Source organism: Schistocerca cancellata, chromosome 1 (genome assembly GCF_023864275.1).
Source record: "Schistocerca cancellata isolate TAMUIC-IGC-003103 chromosome 1, iqSchCanc2.1, whole genome shotgun sequence".
In the NCBI taxonomy this organism is placed as follows: Eukaryota; Metazoa; Arthropoda; class Insecta; order Orthoptera; family Acrididae; genus Schistocerca; species Schistocerca cancellata.
The window spans coordinates 341,403,075-341,422,548 of NC_064626.1; the positions used below are offsets into that span (position 1 = coordinate 341,403,075).

Sequence of the window (19,474 nt, forward strand, 5' to 3'; positions counted from 1 at the left end):
TGCAGCCAAGATAAACGTATGTCAGCACGTGGGGATATTCAGCCACCCATAAAATTCATGGTGAACATGCAGCTATCCTTTATTTTGGACAATGCGCTTCGCTACTAGCTTCGGTCAAATGACCGTTATGAACCATAAGCCTGAAACGAATAAATCAACTGGACAGAAAGTACACTGTTTGCAGGTAAATAGGTTAAATGCTGTACTACTTAAATCATAGAAAGCCATTTCTTGACATCAGATAATGCCACATGGTCGAATTTTGCACATTACAAAGTATGTATATATAAAAATAAAAGATAAATAAAAAATAAGTAAATAAGAAAATGTCAAATCTTCTGTTTACAAAAGCATTTTTGCAACTTCTCCCATTGTGTATCTGGAATTAAAGATGTCATAAAGTTTTCATCTATATGTTCTAAAGAAATGAAGTTACTGTCAAAATGTACTTTGGTATAGGATACTGTGTGAGGTTAGCTTTGTTGTTATTCACACTGTACAAGTAATTTTACGATGTATCATTTTGCGAGATGATGTTTACTTGCTTTTATATGCTATTTTGGTTTCTGTCTGGTACCTTAGTAACATCCTAGCCCAGTAATATGTCCTAGCGGACTTATTTTTCTGCAACTACGATGTTTTGTTATGTGCAATATTAAGTTTGTACATTTTTGGTTTCACGACCTATATCACAAATGTACAGTGTTTACATGGAACCAGAGACTATAACGTACCTCATGTTAACTTGTTACCGCTATTGCTAGCATGTGAAATGGTTGTTGTCTTTGACACGGCGTTGTCTTCGACTGTATCTTTTAATGTTTCGCCGAATTACATCGGCCAGTGTGTGACTAGCTGTCGTTGTGGACTTTGCTTCTTTACGAAAACTATTGTATACAGTTATTATTGTAGAAAATTTTGTACTACTATGGTGAGCTCAACAGATCAAAATGCTCTTATTATGACATAACTTTCCAGCCGTTCATGCCAGTGAGAAATAAGCTATTTAACCTTCTATTTACCTGTAAACAGTGTGCTCTGTATCCATTTGATTTATTCGTTTCAGGCTTATGCTTGATAAAGGTTACCTGACCGAAACTAGAAGCGAAGCTGGAAGAACACCTAAGATAAATTCCATAGAAGTGAAATACGACTTAAACAGTTGCCTAGACCTTCCCTCACGCTCCTACGATGGAGTGTCTGTGGTTAACATGCTCTCGGACATTAACATCTAAGTTGGATGGAGCATCACCTGTCATTTTGAAACAACATTTTGTCGTGGGTAACAAGACTTACAGTCTCCAACAAGTGTCACAGTTATCTGTAATTAGTATTTATTTTTGTCAGAAATAAATATAGTTCATGGTAATTACCATTAAAAGTAAAGGAAAGAAAAGTTTATGAAGCCACACTACAACATCTGCCAACTTAAGTTGCACACGCAGTCGCAACCAGAACGTGTTGTGCAAGATTCAGGGCTTATTTCTTTAGCGCCTTGTAAACTATGTTTGCGGTGGTGTATTTGTACCAGACTGATCACGCAATACTCTGTGGTACTGTAACAGCACTGTAACTGTCGTTCTTAAGGTCTGAGGTAGAGTGTCCCACGTGCTACCAGTCATCGTGTTAACGATGTCATTTCTGGCTTGCACATTTAATGCTTCTTTACGACAGAGTACTATCCAGAGCGACTCTTAGATATTTTGGATGGTATATATTTACTAATTATATCCCTTGTCATGCGTCGTCAAGTTTGCGAAACGTCAGCTTGAGCTTAAGATAAAACGCACATAGATGGATTAGCTGACCAACATCTGAATCAATATTGAAGGTCTTACACCTGAGAAGTGAAAATTACTGAGTTAGATGCATCATGAAAAAAACTTTGATTGAAAATGCATTCAAAACTTATCTCGAAACAACGCCAGGTAACGTACTTCATGACAAGAAGAGACTACACGTAAGTTCTTGTAAATTAAGGTTGTACAATTCTTAATGGGCAGTATATTTTTTGGTTTGGATTAATTTGTCTTCGTTTTATATAAACGAGCTGGACAAAAGTATGGAAACAAAAAAACACAACACATTACCATTCCTAACACGGTATAGAATGGATAGATACAGGTCGCGTATGGTTGTCTAGGGAATCTTATACCATTCTTTCTACGCGAGGTGGCGCAGTGGTTAGACACTGGACTCGCATTCGGGAGAACGACGGTTCAATCCCGCGTCCGGCCATCCTGATTTAGGTTTTCCGTGATTTCCCTAAATCGCTCCAGGCAAATGCCGGGATGGTTCCTTTCAAAGGGCACGGCCGACTTGCTTCCCCGTCCTTCCCTAATCCGATGAGACCGATGACCTCGCTGTCTGGTCTCCTTCCCCGAAACGACCAACCAACCAACCATTTCCCAAATAGTGTAAAGTTCAGTTAACGATGATGGAGCTACACCCACGTTCACTCACCCTTATTTCCAAAGTAGACCCAAAGTCTCAGTAGTGCTGATATCTGGTGACGGCCACAAAACCAGTCCTGGACGATGCCAGCTGTATCAACACGGGCCATGTCGTTTTGGAACACAGCGTCACGATAAGAGAGCAGACATTATACAGTGGGATGGACCTAATCATCCAGAATGGTCACAAAATCCTTGCAGAGTGACCATAGGTTCGTGAAATACCACAGTATGGCTGCCCAAATCTCCACCGAAACCCCGCCATGTTTTACTCTTGGGCGCACACTTAGTCAGAAGCCGAAAACAGTTTGAAAGAGGACTCACCTGACGAAATAACATTCTTCCATTGCTCCATCATCCAGGTTTTATGGCTTCGCCACCATGTCTCGCTATTATGTGCATTTCCGTTACTGACGAGTGGTTTTGGTACTCCAGCTCGCCCTTTAATGGACAGATACAGGTCCTGTATGGTTTTCAAGGGAATCTCATATCATCTTATGGAACCCCTTCGTGTTGTTTTGATTCTGACAGGGTGCGAGAGTGATTATTACAGCTGTCATCCTCTTATTTTTCGTCACATTCCTCTTCAATAGCCGCCTGTCAATATCATTTTCGTTTGTGTTGTGACTCAGTGGATGACGTTTACGGTTTTCCCTGCATGGGGCCGGTCGGTGTGGCCATGGATTCTAGGCGCTTCAGTCTGGAACCGCGTGACCGCTACGGTCACAGGTTCGAATCCTGCCTCGGGCATGGATGTGTGTGATGTCCTTAGGTCAGTTAGGTTTAAGTAGTTCTAAGTTCTAGGTGACTGATAACCACAGATGTTAAGTCCCATAGTGCTCAGAGCCATTTGAACCATTTTCAACCCTGCATAGGGTATAAATCGTCGACGTGGGGCCTCTTGAAACACGTAATATTTCGGCTGCCTTCGTTACGGAAGGGACTCAGCCCCGAAATCCTTGCAGAGGAGGCTGGGGACAACAGAGAAATATTGACAATACTAGTAATCTGAAGATGTTTCGAAAGCATTGTTGAACACAGTGGAGAAGCAACTAAATTCACATATTTTTGAGCATCCTATACACAAAAAGTCACGTAAGTCGGAGGCTGGGGACTACAGATAAATATTGACGATACCAATGATCTAAAGATGGCCGCGCAGGGTAGCCTCGAGGTCTTAGGCGTCTTGCCACGGTTAGCACGGTTACCCCCGTCGGAAGTTCGAGTCCTCCCTCGGGCATGGGTGCGTGTGTTGTCCATAGCGTAAGTTAGTTTAAGTTAGATTAAGTGGTGTGTAAGCCTAGGTACCGATGACCTCGGCAGTTTAGTCCCACAGGAACTTCCCACCAATTTCCAATTTGATCTAAGGATATTCTCGTAAGCTTTGTTGAACACAGTGGAGAAGCAACTAAATCCACATACTGGAGAGTACCTAGGAGGCTTCAGAGAGGACAGATCATGAGCCGAATAATTTTGAGCATGAAACTGGGAACTGCGTATCAAATTTAAAGAAGTGAGAGTTTAGTGCTGACATTCATAGCCTTCACGAACGACTACAATACAGTAAATAGAACACCACTGTTCCAAATTTTGGAGGAAATGAGTTTGGATAGAAAATCCAGTGAACTGATTAGATAGTCGGCCTTCAGCAACACGATAACCAAGGAGATCAAGCAGAAGAAAATTTCCAAAGTCGTTCAAGAACAAAACCGGAGTCAGACAGGGAAACCGGCTCACTACTTCCCTCTTTAAAATGCGCTTTATGTGATGATCACGGAACGACGACACGAAACGACCAAGATGGAAGAAAAGGGGAAATGGGTAAATTGTTTGCCATTTGCAGACAATATTGTGATACTGTCGGAATCATTAGAAAAGACGTTGAATTAAACCACTCAACTGCAAAGACAAGAGGTAAAGCTGGTCTACAGATCTATACAGAGAAGACACAGTACACGACACATAACAGGATTGCTGCTAGCAAGATGAAATGGAGAGAGGGAAAATTCAGAATTCGGATCGATTTAAATGTCTAGGAGAATGGCTAGGAAGCGCTCTGACAGAAAAAAGAAGCAAAGAGAGCACGAATAAACAAAACGAATTTAGCGTACAAACTTACTACGATCATCTGTAAGAAGCAGAATCTTTCGATCAATACAGTATTGTCACATCATTAGATAATGATCCGTTTTGGAGCGTTATACGCAGTTAGAAAGTCTAAAACTCATAAGCACATAGTTACTTATTAGGCAAGAACTTGCAAAATGAAGGGTTCTCGAGAGGATATTATATGGATGACGAGTGAAACAAGAACAGAATATTCAAATAGAGAGATTCTCGGACTCCATCACACTAATGTCCTCCACAAGATACGGGACACAGCTTACATTTAAGAATGTGGAGCTGTCTATGTCTCAGGCTCAACTTAGTTACTCTTAAGCTCCTAAAAGGGCGCACTCAACGGGAACTATGTTTCTCATCCGTCTTACGTCACAGAAATAATTGCCACGTGAGCATCCATTAGCCAAACTTGATATAAGCAGACACTCATCAGTTAGTTAGTCACTACCTTTGTACAGGCCTCACAGAGTGTTTTCAGGACTTATCTACAATCGCATCCAACAAGAGCCAAACTTGACGTCATAAATGACGTTAGCTACCTTTCTATGAGTCTAAGAGTATAGCAGTTTCAAACACACATCCATGCTAGTGAACATGGTACTTTACTTCCCTGCACTGTCTTCGTACTCCAGTTATTTAATAAATCATTGTAAACCGTTGCTAATCTGTATTGCCATCTACATCTACATCTATACTCCGCGAGCCACCTTACGGTGTGTGGCGGAGGGTACTTATTGTACCACTATCTGATCCCCCCTTCCCTGTTCCATTCACGAATTGTGCGTGGGAAGAACGACTGCTTGTAAGTCTCCGTATTTGCTCTAATTTCTCGGATCTTTTCGTTGTGATCATTACGCGAGATATATGTGGGCGGTAGTAATATGTTGCCCATCTCTTCCCGGAATGTGCTCTCTCGTAATTTCGATAATAAACCTCTCCGTATTGCGTAACGCCTTTCTTGAAGTGTCCGCCACTGGAGCTTGTTCAGCATCTCCGTAACGCTCTCGCGCTGACTAAATGTCCCCATGACGAATCGCGCTGCTTTTCGCTGGATCATGTCTATCTCTTCTATTAATCCAACCTGGTAAGGGTCCCATACTGATGAGCAATACTCAAGAATCGGACGAACAAGCGTTTTGTAAGCTACTTCTTTCGTCGATGAGTCACATTTTCTTAGAATTCTTCCTATGAATCTCAACCTGGCGCCTGCTTTTCCCACTATTTGTTTTATGTGATCATTCCACTTCAGATCGCTCCGGATAGTAACTCCTAAGTATTTTACGGTCGTTACCGCTTCCAATGATTTACCACCTATGGCATAATCGTACTGGAATGGATTTCTGCCCCTATGTATGCGCATTATATTACATTTATCTACGTTTAGGGAAAGCTGCCAGCTGTCGCACCATGCATTAATCCTCTGCAGGTCTTCCTGGAGTACGTACGAGTCTTCTGATGTTGCTACTTTCTTGTAGACAACCGTGTCATCTGCAAATAGCCTCACGGAGCTACCGATGTTGTCAACTAAGTCATTTATGTATATTGTAAACAATAAAGGTCCTATCACGCTTCCTTGCGGTACTCCCGAAATTACCTCTACATCTGCAGACTTTGAACCGTTAAGAATGACATGTTGTGTTCTTTCTTCTAGGAAATCCTGAATCCAATCACAAACCTGGTCCGATATTCCGTAAGCTCGTATTTTTTTCACTAAACGTAAGTGCGGAACCGTATCAAATGCCTTCCTGAAGTCCAGGAATACGGCATCAATCTGCTCGCCAGTGTCTACGGCACTGTGAATTTCTTGGGCAAATAGGGCGAGCTGAGTTTCACATGATCTCTGTTTGCGGAATCCATGTTGGTTATGATGAAGGAGATTTGTATTATCTAAGAACGTCATAGTACGAGAACACAAAACATGTTCCATTATTCTACAACAGATTGACGTAAGCGAAATAGGCCTATAATTATTCGCATCTGATTTATGACCCTTCTTGAAAATGGGAACGACCTGCGCTTTCTTCCAGTCGCTAGGTACTTTACGTTCTTCCAGCGATCTACGATAAATCTATTTCCCCAAACTGTCGCCTAACCCTGTTTGACCCTGTGACGACACTGTATAGTTGCTATTTGCAAGCAAGTCAGCTCGTAACAGCTCACATCCATATATTGCATGTGAAGGGCGTTTGATGAATACAACAGGACCCATCCTAAAAATGAACCTCGGGAGGTTCACATGGGAGGTAGTATAGTTTCTTCTAAACAAGAAAATCAAAGTACCAATCATAAAGGGATCTGTAAAAAATGAGAACACAGGAAATAAAGACTTGCAACAGGGAGACTTTCAGATGAAAATTTCAGGCGATCTTAAATTTATTGGAGCGAATTAGATCCAGAACGAAATCATCAAAGGCACAAGAGCGGAGAAGGTACCTAAGTCTGAGAATGAAAGGCCAGAAGAAGCGAAGCTATTACAAATTAGCGTGGTCTTCAGGTTACCGAATTAAAATAGATAAGAAAACTATATATACATACCAGATGAACTTCTATGAGAGCACTGTGGTATGCTTACAATGACAAATGGCAATATGTCTTCGCCGCCTTAAATAGCCTACGATAGCACTGCCGCCGAATTTTGACTTGGTATAGCACTTTTTAAATGATGAGTCTTTCTGGTTTTATGCTGCCCTCCATCCTGAGGGCTATTTTTGCATGTATACATACAGTAAATACTACAACCAATGTCATATATAATCTGTTTTGCATGTTCTATTGTTTTATCTCCCCTACCACTTTTCTGCTCTGTTACACCTTCCATAGCTAATTTCATCGTTCCTTGGTGCCATAGCCTGTAGATGCCTCACTAATCTGTTCCTTATTCTTGTAAGGGCTTTCTACATATTTCTTGTTGTTCCCAGAATTTATTCATTTCGTACTTAAACTCTCCTCCTTTTTCTCTGGTATTGACAACCAGAATCACGTAACAACTTCAGTTCCTATACTTTGTTTGTTGTTTCCTATTTTCCCAGCAATCCTTCAATAACTCCCCATGTTGTATTTTCCTGTCTTCTGTTCGTGTTGTTCCAGATTTCTTGCTTCTTCTGCATTGTAGGCCATCTAAATTTATTATTTTATGCTTCAGGTTTTCCCTTTTGTTGTTTCCGATATTTTCGATGTTGCATCTTCCTACTTTTTTTGCTTTGTGGTCCATGCTGCTTTTGATTTCTTTTTCCAGAAATACAGGAAAATATGTTTTGTTAGGCTCTTCTCTTCATTCGTAGAGGTGGCCAGAGAAGACTAACATTCACTTTAATGTTACTTCTCATATTCTCTTTGGTAATTCTTCCCGTTACATCCCTTTAACCAGCTGTCTGTATGTTGTATTACATCCGTTATATTTGTAATAATCCATCTTTCAAGTATATCTATTTTGTTCAGCTTTCAAATTCATTTAATATCCTGGCCTTGCAACTGTGGTACAGTAATTTAGTTTTGTATTTCTTGTTATAAATATTTTGTGTGAGTCAATAAGCTCTTCCTATTGTATTACCTCTTACATCTATTGTAATTTTTCTAGTCCATTTTGTTGCATTGTCACACCAATTTACTAACTCGCTCTACTTTACCTAATTTTATTTTATTTTATGTTAGATTCTGGAGCTAGTTACATTCTCTATTCTTTTCAGAAACTTTATTTGAGGTACTGCTTCTGTCACATTTTCTGTAAGGATAGGAAAATCGTCTGCAAAACTCAGTCAGTTTACCGTAATTTCATTTGATTTCCTTCCTAGAATTATTGGCACAATTTTGCGACTTTTTAGCTCGAAATTTCAGATCCTAACAAATTTTGATATAATACTGTTAAACAGTAAAGACGATAAGCAGTCCTCTTTCATAACAACAGTTAAAATTTCGGATGAGCGATATTTCTCCCACAAATTTCACTTCAGATGTGCATTGGTTAGAGCTTTACAAATTAGATTTACTTATTTTGCTTTATCGTCACATTCTCAACTGATGTTATGTATAGGTTCTTCAGTCTGAATAATCAAATGATTTCTTGGAATCAATAAATTATACTATTATGGGTAGGCTGGTTAACATCTGTGGAGAATTATTACTTTTAAGTTAAAAATCTCCCATGTATTCTCCCAGTTTTTTATTTAAAATTTCCTTAACTCTGTTCAGCAGAATTTTTGACAGTCTTCTATATGCTGCTGAGAGACGACTTTCCTTCTTCTCCTTTTCTTCTATTCATAATGTACACTTTCAGCAACGCGTTCCTTACTACAATTTCAGTATCTTGTAAAAGTAGAGGTTCTTATTGGAGAAAGCTCACTTCACCTGAACTAATCTACTTTTGAGGGCTTCCTTTCTTCGGGAATAATGTGTAACTTCGCTAACGAGTTGTTATTCTTTCATTTTTCCCACTACAGCGTCGTTCAAGGTTTTGATGCTATTATTCTGAATGTATCTACCCTTCATCACCTTCATCTCTGTATTGGTTACCCGTGACTCGTATGTTGTGCTAAATGTACTCTGCATTCCTTTCAACAGACCAGTCTTCCTTGTCGCCAGAACCCCTACATCGTTTGCGAACCACAGTACTGGTATCTGTTTCATTTGCATTTTTATTCTTCTTCGGATAACTTCTTTCACTTCCTTCACTACTTACCATACGATACCCTTACTGATCGCGACTGCTACTGCTTTAGTGGAAGACATGATGCAATGTATACTATAAAACTTGTACTGTATCGTGTCATGAGTTTTAACCTCGATTGTAGCGTTATTTTGTTTCTTCCATGTTGACCTGAAATTTGTGTAATAAACCTACAACGGCTGTCAACAAACAAATCAGTGTTTGTGATCCTGATGGATAATTAGTATTATGTGGCATAAGTTAATACAATTATTAACAGTGTTGAGAATTACTGGCATTGGACAGAAATATGGAAACCCAGCGAGAAACGCGTGCTTGAATATAAATGCAGATTCGAGCCAAGCCAGCAGGTTTCGCTGTTGTATTTGGCCGCGAACGGCATCCATGCGATGTCCTCTGCGCGTTACAGGTGTCAGCCGTGGTCACAACTGTGGTGTCACCGCCAGGCACCACACTTGCTAGGTGGTAGCCTTTAAATCGGTCGCGGTCCGTTAGTATACGTCGCACCCGCGTGTCGCCACTATCAGTGATTGCAGACCGAGTGCCACCACACGGCAGGTCTAGAGACACTTCCTAGCACTCGCCCCAGTTGTACAGCCGACTTTGCTAGAGAGAGTTCACTGACAAATTACGCTCTCATTTGCCGAGACGATAGTTAGCATAGCCTTCAGCTACGTCATTTGCTACGACCTAGCAAGGCGCCATTATCAATTGCTATTTATCTTGTGATGCCTGTACTGTCAGACCGATGTACACCAATTATGGATTAAAGTTAAGTATTCCAGCAGCAACGTACCTTATTGGCTATATTAATTACATTGCCCTGTTCCAGACCTCACGCCAGCCTGCGTGAGCTTAAACGCGTGCTTTTCGGCTACCGGTCATAGTGGCTTCGCTGTCTTGCCAAGTCACAACAAAATTGGCGACGAGTATTTTGTGTTTGTCTTGCGTTTGCCCTAATTTACTTGTGTCATGGCTTCGCCAAAATCTCCAGATGTAGTGTCCGAATTTTATCGGTTACAGAACCAGCAGACGCAGGCCTTATTGGATGCCCTTGGATTGCTCGTCCAGGGTCAACGTGCACTGCAAAACGATGCGGCAGCCGCCGCTTCACTGCTACCGCAGCGACAACACGCAGTTGCACCACCTTTTCGTCCTTTTGATGCGGCACTGGAAAGCTGGACGGAGTGGTCACGCTAATTTGGATTTCATCTCGCCGCCTACAGAATTCAAGGTAACGAGCGCCAGCCTTTTTCTTCGCATCCGTAGGCGTCCAAACGTACCGTGTGATAGTGAAATTATTTCCCCAACGCGATGTAGCAACTCTGTCCTACGAAGAAATTTTGTCTGCATTATATGCATATTTCAAAGAATCAGTCAATGTAGTTGCGAAACGGTATACCTTCTTTCGTACAAAACGTACGGCCGGTCAGACTAATCAGGAGTGGGTTGCAACCTTGTAAGGCCTTACTAGGGATTGTGCTTTTGAGTGTCAATGTTGACTCCCTTATTCAGATACTATGGTGCGTGATGCAATTGCACAGAACGTTTCTGATGTTCGTATACGGGAATAAATTTTGAAACTAGTCAATCCCTCCCTTCAACATGTGATGGACATATTGGATCGGCAGGACACACTTGACTTTGCTCAATAATCATTTGAAACTTCGCCACCTGTGTGTCACGTTAACTGGCCCTCCGGGCGAGCTGCACGGAACAGTAAACAGTCCTCGTGCCCGGCCGCACCAAAGCCGCCTGGCTCTCAGCCACGTATACCGCGCCAGCAAGCAAATGCAGTGAAATCATGCCCGTGGTGTGCTACTAGACATTCGTGTGAGAATCGCTCATCACGCCAGGCTATTTGCTTTTTCTGTAATAAAAAAGGACATGTTCAAAGTGTTTGCCAGAAAAAGCTCCGATCGGACACTCACAACCATTCCAGGCCCTTTGCTTCGCGCCGGAATCGGAATCGAACCAAGGATACTCAGGCTCGCGATACTTCGCTCATGGACATTCATGTCGTTCATGCCACTTCGCCCAGTGCCACTCTCTCTAAAAGTGACTGTGTTCGTCCCACAAAAAGGGTGCGTCGACATCGACGGAAATCCCGTTAAGTCGCAAGTGATTTTGTACCAGTGTCAGTTCACGTTGCACGAGACAGTCGCTCTTGTCGTCAGCAGGACAATAAACTTTTTGTGGACTTGGAAATTCATGGCAAAGTGATCCCGTTCCAGCTCGATACCGGAGCTGTGGTTTCACTACTCAATCACGACACGTACAAACAGCTGGGCACACCTCCGTTACGTGCCACAAATGTTAAGCTAACTAGTTATTCCGGACAAGCGATCCCTGTGTTAGGACAGTGCAGCCTTCTTGCAACATACAAGCGACAAACAAAACTTGTATCATTTTACGTCCTTCGTTGTTCTACTGCAGTGAACTTGTTTGGTTTCGATTTATTTCAGTTGTTTAACTTGTCTATAGTCAATCAGGTCCTATCAGTGAACCAGACTGTGCCTTCAGCCAGTGTTTCTCGTCTATGTGAAGAATTTGCAGACATTTTTGCACCGGGCCTTGGTTGCGCTAAGAACTATAAAGCAAATTTGGAACTGAAAGTCAACGCGCAACCGAAATTTTTCAGAGCGCGCAATGTTCCCCACGCATTGCGTGATGAGGTCGCAAGAACATTAAACGATTTGGAATCACAAGATGTGATTGAACGTGTGCAGGCTTCCCTCTGGGCATCACCCTTAGTCATTTTGCAAAAACCTTCTGGAAAATTTAGACTTTGTGTGGACTTCAAGGCAACCGTGAATCCACAACTAGTGACTCCTACTTTTACTTTACCCCACCCGGAAGATCTTTTTGACAAACTGTGCCCGGGTAAATATTTTTCGAAGTTGGACCTAGCAGATACGTACTTGCAAATACCTGTGGACGAAGAATCCCAGCGCGTATTGGTGGTTAACACGCATCTTGGTTTGTACCGTTTCAAACGACTGCCATTCGGGTGTGCTTCCGCCCCTGCATTGTTTCAGCAATATCTACAAACTATTTGTGCGTCGGTCCCTACTGCAGCAAACTATCTGGACGATATTGTGATCTCCGGAAAGAGGGAAGAAGAACATTTAGCCAATCTGAGAACATTATTTCAGGTCTTGCGAAAAAATGGTCTTCACTTGCGGAAGGACAAATGTGCTTTTTTTGCTCGGGATTTGCCATATCTGGGACATGTACTTAATGCCCAAGGCATACATCCCAGTCCCGAGCACCTCCGTGCCATACAAGACTTGCCTTCGCCGCAGAATTTGACGCAGCTACAGAGTGTGCTGGGAAAAATAAATTACTACCATAAATATGTGCGCCACGCCTCTTCCATTTCAGCTCCGTTTCATCGCTTACGCCGTAAGGGTGTTCCGTTCGTCTGGACGACGGAATGCGAACGCGCCTTTCTCCAGTTGAAATCGGCGTTGCTTTCCAATACTTGCCTTACGCCATTCGATCCCCGGAAGCCCCTTTTGTTGATGGTGGATGCATCGGATTTCGGGATCGGTGCTGTGCTTGCGCACAAAGATGGATCGCATGATCGCCCTATTGCCTTTGCGTCCAAATTGCTGTCGTCTGCGCAAAGAAATTATTCACAGATCGAGAAAGAAGCATTGGCTCTCGTATTTGGTGTTACAAAGTTTCATGATTTCTTGTATGGTCGTCACTTTACCATCATCACAGACCACAAACCTTTGACATCGCTTTTTCATCCGACCAAGCCTGTACCTCCACATACAGCGCAGAAATTCATGCGCTGGTCTATTTTCTTCTCGCAGTACCGCTACGATATCTTGTATCGGTCCACTGCTAAGCATGGAAACGCCGATGCGTTGTCCCGTTTGCCTGTTGCTGAGGATAGAGCATTCGATTCCTCCGAACTTGCTTGCATGTTCATTGATTCGGAAACCGATGACGTGGTCGAATCGTTTCAGATTGATTTTCGTCGTGTAGCTACAGCCACAGCTGCAGACCCTGTCCTTGCTACCGTTCTGCGTTTTGTTGCTACGCAATGGCCCTTGTCAAAGTCACGGATCGAGGATCCGTTGGTTCGCCGATTTTTTGCTCACAAGGAGAGACTTTTTGTACGATGTGGTGTGTTGCTGTTGCGTTCTGATAATGATCAGTCCAGGGTCGTGGACCCACGTTCGTTACAGTCCTCTGTCTTACAGCTTCTCCACCAAGGACATTGGGGTATAGTGAGAACGAAACAACTTGCTCGTCAGCACTGTACTTGGTTCGGAATCGATGCTGCGATTACGAATATGTGCTCTTCTTGCATGGCGTGTGCGGAACACCAATCCGCACCACCACGGAAGTTCTTTGCATGGCCAAAAGCCATTTCCCCTTGGCAACGGTTACACATCGATTTTGCTGGTCCCTTCTGAAATGCTCGATGGTTGGTTCTGGTCGATTCATTCAGTAATTTTCCTTTTGTTGTCCGGATGTCTTCCACGACGTCATCTGCCACCATCCAAGCGTTATCCGCTATCTTTTGGATTGAAGGTCTTCCACAGACTATTGTTTCCGACAATGGCCCACAATTCATGTCCGTAGAATTTCAGTCATTCTGCAAGGCCTATAGTATTCAACATGTGATGTATCTGCGATACTGGTCTTAAGACAGTCAACATTGGACAGGGCTGCATAAAGGTGATGGTTTGGTGTGGTTTGTGGAAATCACATGTGCTAGGACTTTTCTTCTTTGATGAACGTGTAACTGGCGAGACTTATCTGAATATCCTGAGAGACAAATTGATTTCTCGAACTGAGCGTTCAGGTTAGGGACTTCCAGACTGGTTCAAGCACGGTGCGACCCTTGTCCATTTCGGTGCACCTTTTAAATATTGGTTGAACCACTATTTTCCTCACTGGATTGACACAAGAGGTCATGTCGAGTGGTCCCAGGCCTTGCCCCTAGATTTATTTTTGTGGAGTATGTTTAAAGAAAAGGTTTACTCGTTGAAGATTACAAATTTAAACCACCTGACAAAACGCGTTACCAGTCAGTGTGTTTAAATACATGGCAGTTCAGTCTTGTTCCAACGATTTCACCTTAATTTTGCAAAACGCATCAAATTATGCATCGAAAACCAAGGAGATCACGTTGAAAATATTATTTATTAACATGAAAGCGACTTAAATGTGCTTTATTGATATTTGTTAGCATTCCCTATGTTCCCATACTTTATGGACACTCTACCCTTTTACACTTTTATGGCATGTCTGTATGTTTTTTAATGTGGATCGTAATGCTATTGTATTTTTCCACATAGGCGTGAGAAAATTTTTGTTAAATTAACCGAAACTGTCAGTTAGGCCTAAGATGAAACCTAAAATAATTTTATGCACGTTCCTCTGTTTTCTGACCCTTACGTTAATACATTAAGAAATATGTGAAACAGCCCCTCGGTTGCTGTTGAGAAATGCTTGTATTTCTGCTACGAGTTACTTTCATTGAAAATCCAAAGACGACATGCATTACAATGTAGAAGAAACGTTAATTTAGCTGGGGCTGTGCTATGTCTGTACCTTATAAGAAAACTAAGCAGTAACCGTGACCCTGACGGATAATAAGTATGCTGTTGAAATTAAAGTTTATAACTGTGTTTTCTAAGAAACACCTCAGTTTGACAAATTAGTTAGTAGTGCGTTGTGTAATGACTGTGATTACACCAATTTTTATAGCATCGCATAGCACGGTACTTACCTCAGATTACTGCACGTTATAAAACACAAGAACGTTTTGCAGAAGCCTGTCAGGGAACTGAGGATATTAACTACTGCTTCCCAGTATATTTATTCCTTAGTGAAACTTGTCATAATAAGTACGTCTCTTTTTTCAAACCAACAGATCGCTTCCATAATCAATAGTGAAACAAGAAAAAAATGCGTAAAGAATAAAAACGACTTGCCTTTGTCCATAAAAGTGCCCATTACTTAGGAACACCCATTTTCAACAACTGGTAGCTGGTGTAAAAAGTTTAGCTGCTAATAAAGCTCAGTTTAAAATTGCCTAACGGATTTGTTACTGGCCAACTCCTGCTAATCTGTTGAGAAAGTTATTAGTAGAACTAGTTCATATACATACTTATACCAAATAACGTGTTACACAAAATTTGCTCTCTGCACGTCTCCAGTTTAGTAATGTGATCGATGGAAACAAGTGTTGCAAACCGCTTTCTCTGCTGCCCAAGAATTATTTTACGCAACCCAGTGTATGCCAATTTACATGTTAAGGGCATACCTATTATTACGTTCCAAACAAAAATATGTTTTAGATTCTTGAGTTATTTCGCATCCGTGAGGATCACTTCACTTGGGACCTATGGAAGCAACATCAGCATATCTCTTTCCTGTAAATATTTATTGCGTATTCTTCTTTTATGCCAAGTTCTACGTCCCTGAGGATGTCTTGACTATGGATCCATGGAAAAACTGTAAGAATGTGATCTGATGTTTTGATATGCGGTTTGATGATATCCTGATGTATTTCTAACTGGTAGAATTTTGATTTATTTGTCCAGGTCACATCGCAAGCTCCCAAAAAAAAAACAAAAAAAAAAAAAAAAAAAAAAAAAACAAGGTCATCAGTCCATAATCTTACACACTACTCAACCTAAATTATCCTAAGGACAAACACACACCGTCGCAGGTTCGAATCCTGCCTCGGGCATGTATGTGTGTGATGTCCTTAGGTTAGTTAGGTTTAAGTAGTTCTAAGTTCTAGGGGACTGATGACCTTAGAAGTTAAGTCCCATAGTGATCAGAGCCGTTTGAACCTTTTTTTTTTTTGAACAAACACACACCCATGCCCGAGGGAGGACTCGAACCTCCGCCGGGACCAGCCGCACAGTCCACGACTGCAGCCGCAACCTCTCCACAATATTTAGGCAAGCAGACTTGTCACAAACTTCAGGTGTTTCCTAATGACTACTGCTCAGCTTGTTGCGGCGGCCTATGTACGTTGGCCGCTCCACCCTCCGTCACTCCGCTCCTATCACCGTCAGCACGGCTACTGTGGTTGGCTGCGAACTGCGGTCTCCTCTCCCCGCCTTATCGCCACCGGTGAGGATCTCACTGTACAGGAACACTTCGCTTTTTCTCAGCTCACGCAGGGTTCCGTGCATGACTCAACCGCAGAGTACTATCTTTATTAATAAATCTCGTTCTTCAATAGCTTGATCCCAGAAACAGAAATATTACGCAATGTTTTTATGTTTCTTGTAGTCCATAGTGTGGTCAGTTATTACACTATGTTTGAACATGGGTAACTTGGTGGTCTGGCATAATTCAGTGTGGTGTATTTGTCAGTGTCGCCTCTCTTCTACTGCGCGTACGATAACTTCACGTGTGCAGGGGATTTGTGGACCCCTGATCTGCGAAGGCTTCAGTCATCCTTTACTGAACCTACACTACTGGCCATTAAAATTGCTACACCAAGAAGAAATGCACATGATAAACGGCTATTCATTGGAAAAATATATGATACTAGAACTGAGATGTGATAACATTTTCACGCAATTTGGGTGCATAGATTCTGAGAAATCAGTACCCAGAACAACCACCTCTGGCCGTAATGACGGCCTTGATACGCCTGGGCATTCAGTCAAACAGAGCTTGGATGGCGTGTACAGAGTAGTGACTGGCGTATTGTGACGAGCCAGTTGCTCGGCCACCATTGACCAGACGTAATTGATGAGAGATCTGGAGAATGTGCTGGCTAGGGCAGCAGTCGAACATTTTCTGTATCCAGAAAGGCCCGTACAGGACCTGAAACATGCGGTCGTGCATTATCCTGCTGAAATGTAGGGTTTCGCAGGGATCGAATGAAGGGTAGAGCGACGGGTCGTAACACACTTGAAATGTAACGTCCACTGTTCAAAGAGCCGTCAATGCGAACAAGAGATGACCGAGACGTGTAACCAATGGCACCCCATACCATCACGCAGGGTGATACGCCAGTATGGCGATGACGAATACACGCTTCCAATGTGCGTTCACCGTGATGTCGCCAAACACGGATGCGACCATCATGATGCTGTAAACAGAACCTGGATTCATCCGAAAAAATGACGTTTTGCCATTTGTGCACTCAGGTTCGTCGTTGAGTACACCATCGCAGGCGCTCCTGTCTGTGATGCAAGGTGAAGGGTAACCGCAGCCATGGTCTCCGAGCTGATAGTCCATGCTGCTGCAAACGTCGTCGAACTGTTCGTGCAGATGGTTGCTGTTTTGCAAACGTTCCTATCTGTTGACTCAGAGATCGAGACTTGGCTGCACGATCCGTTTCAGCCATGCGGATAAGATGCCTGTCATCTCGACTGCTAGAGATACAAGGCCGTTGGGATCCAGCACGGCGTTCCGTATTACCCTCCTGAACCCCCGATTCCATATTCTGCTAACAGTCACTGGATTTCGACCAACGCGAGCAGCAATGTCGCGATACGATAAACCGCAATCGCGATAGCCTACAATCCGATCTTTGTCAAAGTCGGAAACGTGATGGCACGCACTTCTCCTCCTTACACGAGGCATAACGAAAACGTTTCACTAGGCAACGCCGGTCAACTGGTGTTTGTGTATGGTAATCGGTTGGAAACTATCCTCATGTCAGCACGTTGTAGGTGTCGCCACCGGCGCCAACCTTGTGTGAATTCTCTGAAAAGCTAATCATTTGCATATCACAGCATCTTCTTCCTGTCGGTTAAATTTCGCGTCTGTAGCACGTCATCTTCGTGGTGTAGCAATTTTAATGGCCAGTAGTGTAGTAATGCGACGGTCTTAGGAAGTAGGTGAGTACATGCTTGACATTGTGTCGCCCCAGATTCTGCTGACTTCTCTGGGGGTTTTGCCGACAAACGGTGAGCCATGGAGGCTTCTGTGAGGGCGCGCGCGCGCTTCTTCTAGAGCCATTTGTGCCCGCGTTCCATCGACTCTGGCCCTCGTCTTCTTTGCTTTGTTATGTGTTCCCTTTGAGGCCGTGTGATAGAGAGTGGTATGTGGGACACGGAGCTGGACGGGCATGTCTGGGTACTCGGCGTCCTGGCGATTGCAGCGGGTTGAACTATTGACCATTGGGCTTTAGGGTCCCGCGTTTTCCTCCATCGTTGACTATTGTTACAGATGAGTTTAGCGGCAAGGAGCTGCTTTTGCCACATGAAACCTTCTTACGAAGTGCATCAGTCAGTTGTGGTGCTCTAAATACGCCGAGATCTATTGGACAACTACGAGCAGGAAGCCAATACGAGCCGGCGCCTACCTGGAGTCCTAAAGCTACTGGTCTTCTTGACATTTATCTGAAATTACATATGAACACTATTCGGTAAGTAGTGTACTTAAAGAATGGTAATTCTTCCCCGGCGTGAGCTGGCCACTATTTCGGTTCCGTTATGCCCTTTCATTTGACCATTTCTGGGGCTGGGTGTCAATCTGCAGGTTTCTGTATGCTCCAAGCAAGTATTTTGCAATTTTTAATCCGGTAATTGAAATCATTGTTATCAGTGAGTATTGTATACTGCTGATAGTAATTTCTGTTTTTGTACATCTTATAGCCCTTCTTGTGGCGAGTTATTGGATTTGGCCTGTAACTTAACTTGTGTGCGCTCGGCCTCAAGGCACACACCTGTAGGCCATTTGTGTGTGCTTCTTTGTACTTGCTCATTCTCTTACTCTGTGTTGAGGAGCCCTTCGGGTTATAGGTGGACGTTTTATTCGGCCATCTGCCATTGGTGTCAACGGCCTTGCCGCAGTGGTAACACCAGTTCCCGTCAGATCACCGAAGTTAAGCGCTGTCGGGCTGGGCTAGCACTTGGATGGGTGACCATCTGGTCTGCCGAGCGCTGTTGACAAACAGGATGCACTCAGCCCTTGTGAGGAATACTGAGGAGCTACTTGATTGAGAAGTAGCGTCCCCGGCCTCGTAAACTGATATACGGCCAGGAGAGCGGTATGCTGACCACATGCTCCTCCATATCCGCATCCAGTAACGCCTGTGGGCTTAGGATGACACGGCGGCCGGTTGTTACCGTGGGGACGGAGATTGTTTAATTTTAATTTCTGCCATTGGTGTGTATCCAAATTACGGTGTCTATTCGTCCCTACATGTAAATTTTTTTTTAAATTCTGATGAAGGCTGCCTTAGAGCAGTTGAAACCTAGGTAAAGTTGAAAATTTTTTACCTGTGCAACCG

The 19,474-nt window shown here is 43.0% G+C and overlaps 1 pseudogene; it reads left to right on the plus strand.

Moving 5' to 3' along the window:
- Positions 1 to 19,015: 19,015 nt before the first annotated feature.
- Positions 19,016 to 19,133, plus strand: LOC126102364 (5S ribosomal RNA; annotated as a pseudogene).
- The last annotated feature ends 341 nt before the right edge of the window (positions 19,134 to 19,474 follow it).